Consider the following 6,000-nt stretch of genomic DNA (forward strand, 5'->3'; position numbering starts at 1 on the left):
ATAAAACAATGAACATCTTTGTACCAATCACTTAGATTCAACAATTGGCAATATTTTGTCATATTTGCTTCATCTATATGTATATATAAATTTGTAGATTTTTTGGTTTACCTTTCCTGTATTTCTTTTTCAGTTTTCTATTGTGTTAAAGTACATATAACGTACAATTTATTGTCCTAATCATTTTTAAGTGTACAATTTGGTGGTATTAAATACATTCATAATGTAGTGTAACCATCACCACCATCCATCTCTATAACTTTTTTCAACCTGTAAAACTAAAACTCAAACGAGAGCATTTCAACAAACCCATTAAACAATAACTCCCTATTTCGGGCCGGGTGCAGTGGCTCATGCCTGTAATCCCAGCACTTTGGGAGGCCAAGGTGGGCGGATCACAACGTCAGGAGATCAAGACCGTCTTGCCTAACACGGTGAAACTCCATCTCTACTAAAAATACAAAAAATTAGCCAGGTGTGGTGGCACACACCTGTAATCCCAGCTACTCGGGAGGCTAAGGCAGGAGAATCACTTGAACCCAGGAGGGGAAGGTTGCAGTGAGCCAAGATTGCGCCACTGCACTCCAGCCTGAGCGACAGAGCAAGATTCCATCTCAAAAAGCAAAACCAAACAAACAAACAAACAAATAAACAAAATCTACCCACTTCTCCCTCCCCTCAAACCCTGGCAACTGCCATTCTATTTTTGTCTCTATGATTTTGACTACCTCATATACGTGGAATCATTCAGTATTTGTCTCTTTGTGATTAGCTTATTTCACTTAGCACCATGTCCTCAGGGCTCATCCATGTTGTAGCGTGTGTCAGAATTTCCTTATTTTTTAAAGCTGAATAATATTCCATTGTTTGTAGGCACCACATTTTTGTTTCATTCATCCTGGATGAACATTTAGGTTGTTTCTATATCTCAACTATTGTAAACAGTGGGGCAAGAAGCAGGGGAGTGCTAACATTTCTTCAAGTTGCTGATTTCAATTATTTTGGATAAATACCCAGAAGTGGGATTGCTGTCTGGTAATTCTATATTTAAGTTTTTGAGGAACCTCCATGCTGTGTTTTCCATAGCAGCTGTATCATTTTGCATTTTCACCAACAGTCTACAATGGTTCCAATTTCTCCACATCCTTGCCAAGTCTTATTATTTGGGTTTTTTGATAGGCGCCATCCTAATGGGTATGAAGTGGTATCCCATTGTAGTTTTGATTTGTATTTCTCTAATCATTAATGGTGTTGAACATCTTTTTCTGTGATTATTGGTCATTTGTTTATCTTGTTTGGAGAAATGTCTATTCAAGTCCTTTGCACTTTTTTTTTTCTTTTTTTAGACGGAGTCTTGCTTTGTTGCCTAGCTGGAGTGCAATGGCACGATCTCGGCTCACTGCAACCTCTGCCTTCCGGGCTCAAGCAATTATCCTGCCTCCAGCCTCCTGAGTAGCTGGGATTACAGGTGCCTGCCACCATGCCTGGCTACTTTTTGTATTTTTAGTAGAGACAGGGTTTCACTATGTTGGCCAGGCAGGTCTTCAACTCCTGACCTCAAGTGATCCACCAACGTTGGCCTCCCAAAGTGCTGGGATTACAGGCATGAGGCACCACGCCCGGCCTCTTTTCACATTTTTGAACTGGATTGTTTGAGCTAAATACGTAGATTTTTCCTTGGGAAAATATAAAATAAATTGCATACTTCCTCATACATCTTCAAAAATGATGGCATTCTCCTCATAACCACCCACTGGCACACTAAGAACAGTAACATCAATTTCTGAATATCAGTCAAACAGCTTAGAGTCAAATTTCTGTAGTAGTCCCAAAATATCTTTTATTTAATTTTTACTTAAATCAAGAGCCCATTAAAGTTTGAGCACTGCATGTGGCTGTCATGAATTTTTTTTTTTTCCCAAGACGGAGTTTAGCTCTTGTTAACCAGGCTGGAGTGCAATGGCATGATCTCAGCTCACTGCAACCTCTGCCTCCCGGGTTCAAGCAATTCTCCTACCTCAGCCTCCCGAGTAGCTGGGATTACAGGCATGCGCCACCATGCCAGGCTAATTTTTGTGTTTTTAGTAGAGACGGAGTTTCTCCATGTAGGTCAGGTTGGCCTTCAATTCCTGACCTCAGGTGACCAGCCTGCCTTGGCCTCCCAAAATGCTGGGATTACAGGCATGAGCCACCAAGTCTGGCAGTTGTCATGAATTTTAAGCCTCTTTTAAGTTAGAACTGTATCCCAACATTTTTTTTTTTTTTTTTTTTTGAGACAGGGTCTCATTCTATCACCCATGCTGAAGTGTAGTGGCAGGATCTCAGCTCACTGCAACCTCTTCCTCCCAGGCTCAAGCAATCCTCCTGCCTCAGCCTCTAGAGTAGTTGGGAATACGGGTGTGTGCCACCGCACCCAGCTAATTTTTGCATTTTCTGTTTTTTGTTTTTTTGAAACAGAGTTTCCCTCTGTCACCTAGGCTGGAATACAATGGCCAGATCTCAGCTCACTGCAACCTCTGCCTCCTGGGCTCAAGGGATTCTCCTGCCTCAGTCTTCCAAGTAGCTGGGATTACAGGCATGTGCCACCACACCCAGCTAATTTTTGTATTTTTAGTAGAGACGGGTTTCGCCATGTTGGCCAGACTGGTCTCGAACTCTTGGCCTCAAGTGATCTGCCCACCTCGGCCTCCCAAAGTGCTGGGATTACCGGCATGAGCTACCACACCTGGCCCCAACTTTCTTATTAAACGATGTTGGCTTTCTTTTTTGTTGTTTTTTTGTTTGTTTGTTTGTTTTGAGACGGAATCTCACTGTCGCCCAGCCTGGAGCGCAGTGGCGTGATCTTGGCTCACTGTAATCTCCGCCTCCCGGGTTCACACCATTCTCCTGCCTCAGCCTCCCGAGTAGCTGGGACTACAGGTGCCCGCCACCACGCCTGGCTAACTTTTACAATATTTTTAGTAGAGATGGGGTTTCACCATGTTAGCCAGAATGGTCTCGATCTCCTGACCTCATGATCTGCCTGCCTCAGCCTCCCAAAGTGCTGGGATTACAGGTGTGAGCCACTGCGCCTGGCCGATATTAGCTTTTTGAAGAGGCCAGCCCTGCTGTCCTGTTGAACACTCTACATTCTCCATTGGTCTGATAGTTTTCTCATGATGTCATTTAACTTGTTCTTCTGTTCCTTATCTCTGTAAACTGGAAGTAGAGAATGAATATGATTCAGATTAGATATTTTTGGATGGAATGCTTTATAGGTGATGCTGGTCCCTCCTGTTGTATCTCCCCAGGAGGCCTTTGATGCTAAATGGCCCTTGGAGCCTGCACTTTTACCTGCCAGTCAAGAGACAGTTCCCCAGCTGGGGGTGAGAGTAGAGGAAGGCCTGGAGGTAAGTTTATCAACCATTAGAAAAATCTGCCTCACGGCAGTCCAGACAGGGGATTTCATATTGAGAGCTGTCTGGATGGTTGAATGGAAAATCTGTGGGAAAGTATAGGACAAGAAGTGGGAGAGGCAGGTGCCACCGCCTTCTGGAGAGGTGTAAGTCTCCACACTGTTGTAACCTATGTCAGTTTCCCAGTGCTCCAAGCAAAGGGAAACTCCCCATTGCGAAGCATAAAAATAGACTTATACCTGTTTCAGAGTGACCCCCATCCCACTACTAACATGCACACACAACCAGGGATGTTCACCTTTCTTATGTATTCCCTTTTGCCCATCAACTTATGTTCTTTTTTTTTTTTTTTTTTTTGGTCAAGGACTCTCCTGTTACAAGAAGTAAAAACCCACTCCAGCCAACTTAAGTGAAAAGGGCTATATCAGAAAGAAACAGGAATATAAGGAAAGATACAGGTCCTGAACAAAGAACTGTTCAGCTTCTCTCAAACGACACCCAGACATATTTAGTAGACTTGTTTTGGGGTGTCTGGCCAGCACACAAATCCCCAAGTGCCCTAAAAGCCCTGGTTTTTAGGACACCCTCCTTTGGCTATTGCATTAGGATTGGTCACTGGATCTGCACTGAACCAGTTTGATTCTGCCTCCCAGAAATTTGGAGTTGGAACTAAGAGATTCAGGTCAGTCTCTGCTGCTTGCTTGAACTGAGAATACACTACTTCAATAAAGCTGAGGAAGCCATCATGCAGAAAAGGAACAATGAGGCTGACACACAGAGAAGCCAGAGGTGTCACAGGGTCCTAGAGAAAGGAGGGAGGCACTGCCCAGAGGCTTTTCCGCAAGAGACCCCGGTTCCTTATAATTCACTCTTCTAGACTTAAGCCAGTTTGTAATGAGTCCCTGTTACCCTGCTACTAATTTATCCTAACCAAACAGTAGCAGACCAAGGGCAGGGCACAGGAGCAGCCTACCCCAGTGGGAGGAATATTTTCCCTGACATTGTTTAGAATTGCTGGTGTATGGCAAGCACCCTTAGGTTGGTTTTATTCTTTATTCTCTTTTCATTCTCTGCAGACAATGCACCCCCTTATTGCCTGCACCAGGGGGGGCCGCTCCTGCCACCCTGCTCTTTGTACACTGCTGTGACTAAGTTAGTGAGGAGCAAACCGGAAGGGTTTTGGAAAATGCTTTTTAAAGTCCTTGTTTCCTTCTGCCTTCCTGGCCCTAATTCAAGTGTGCTCCTGAAAGAAGCCCCCAGAAAGCCAAGAACTCCCAATAGGCCCAAAGAAGGAAGCGTATCCTCTTTCTAGCCTAAAGAGGGGCAGAGGACACCTGTGCCTATGGGAATCAGCCATGGACATCAGTGGGGCCAGAGCCATAGTGTGAGGCCTGTTTCCAACTAAGCACCTCTCCAGAGGCCACGTTAGTCACCTGATTATGGATTTTCATCATGGTGGGAAGACGGCTGGTGTCACCTCCTTTCTGCAGGCATTCACTCTTCTGTTTACTCAATAAGATGCAGCTCTTAAAAGGTAGTGAGGGTTAAAGATGGGAGCCCAGAATCCTCCTTGGTGGAGGAGAACTTGCATGCCAGACTTGCAGACACAACTCAAGCGTTACTTTTCCCAGAGACATCCCAAGAAGGCCAGCCTCATCCCAAGCCTGTGTGAGCGTGCCCCTGCTGGGCTGAGATAAAAGCTACCTCAGGGAAGCAAGGTTGCACAGGGGTTAAGAATGTGGTCTCTGAGCCAGGCTCTGTGGCTCTGACTGTAATCTCAGTACTCTGGAAGGCCGAGGTAGGAGAATCACTTGAGCCAAGGAGTTGGAGACCAGCCTGGACAACATAGTAAGACCCTATCTCTACAAAAAGTAAAAACAAATGTAACCAGCCATGGTGATGCACACCTACAGTCTCAGCCACTTAGGAGGCTGAGGCGGGAGGATTGCTTGAGCCCAGGAGTTGGAAGTTAGGGTGAGCCATGATTGTGCCACTGCACTCTAGCCTAGGCAACAGAGTGAGACTCTATCTCTAAAAATAATAAAAATAAAAATGGGTCTCTGGACCCAGGTTGCCTGGGTTTGAATTCTGGCTTCACCACTTAACAGCTAATGACTTCAGCAGCTGGGTGCGGTGGCTCATGCCTATAATCCCAGCACTTTGAATCACTTGAGAGGCCGAGGCAGGCAGATCACAAGATCTGCAGTTCGAGATCAGCCTGGCCAACATAGTGAAACCCCGTCTCTACTAAAAATACGAAAGTTAGTCAGGCGTGGTGGTGTATGCCTGTAGCCTCAGCTACTTGGGAGGCTGAGGCAGGAGAATTGCTTGAACCTGGAAGCCAGAGGTTGTGGTGAGCCAAGATCACGCCAATGCACTCTAGCCTGGGCAACAGAGCGAGACTCTGTCTAAAAAACAAAAACAAACAAACAAAACAAAAAAACAGCTAATCACTTCAGACAAGTTGCTCCATCTTACTTAGCCTCAGTTTTTTTTTTTTTTTTTTTTTTGACACAGAATCTCACTTCCAAAGTGGCTTAGCCTCAATTTCATCATCTGCAGACTCAATATACTGTGTCCCTCCCTTGTATGGATATAGTGGGGT

This window comes from Macaca thibetana, chromosome 6 (assembly GCF_024542745.1).
Source record: "Macaca thibetana thibetana isolate TM-01 chromosome 6, ASM2454274v1, whole genome shotgun sequence".
Taxonomy (NCBI): Eukaryota; Metazoa; Chordata; class Mammalia; order Primates; family Cercopithecidae; genus Macaca; species Macaca thibetana.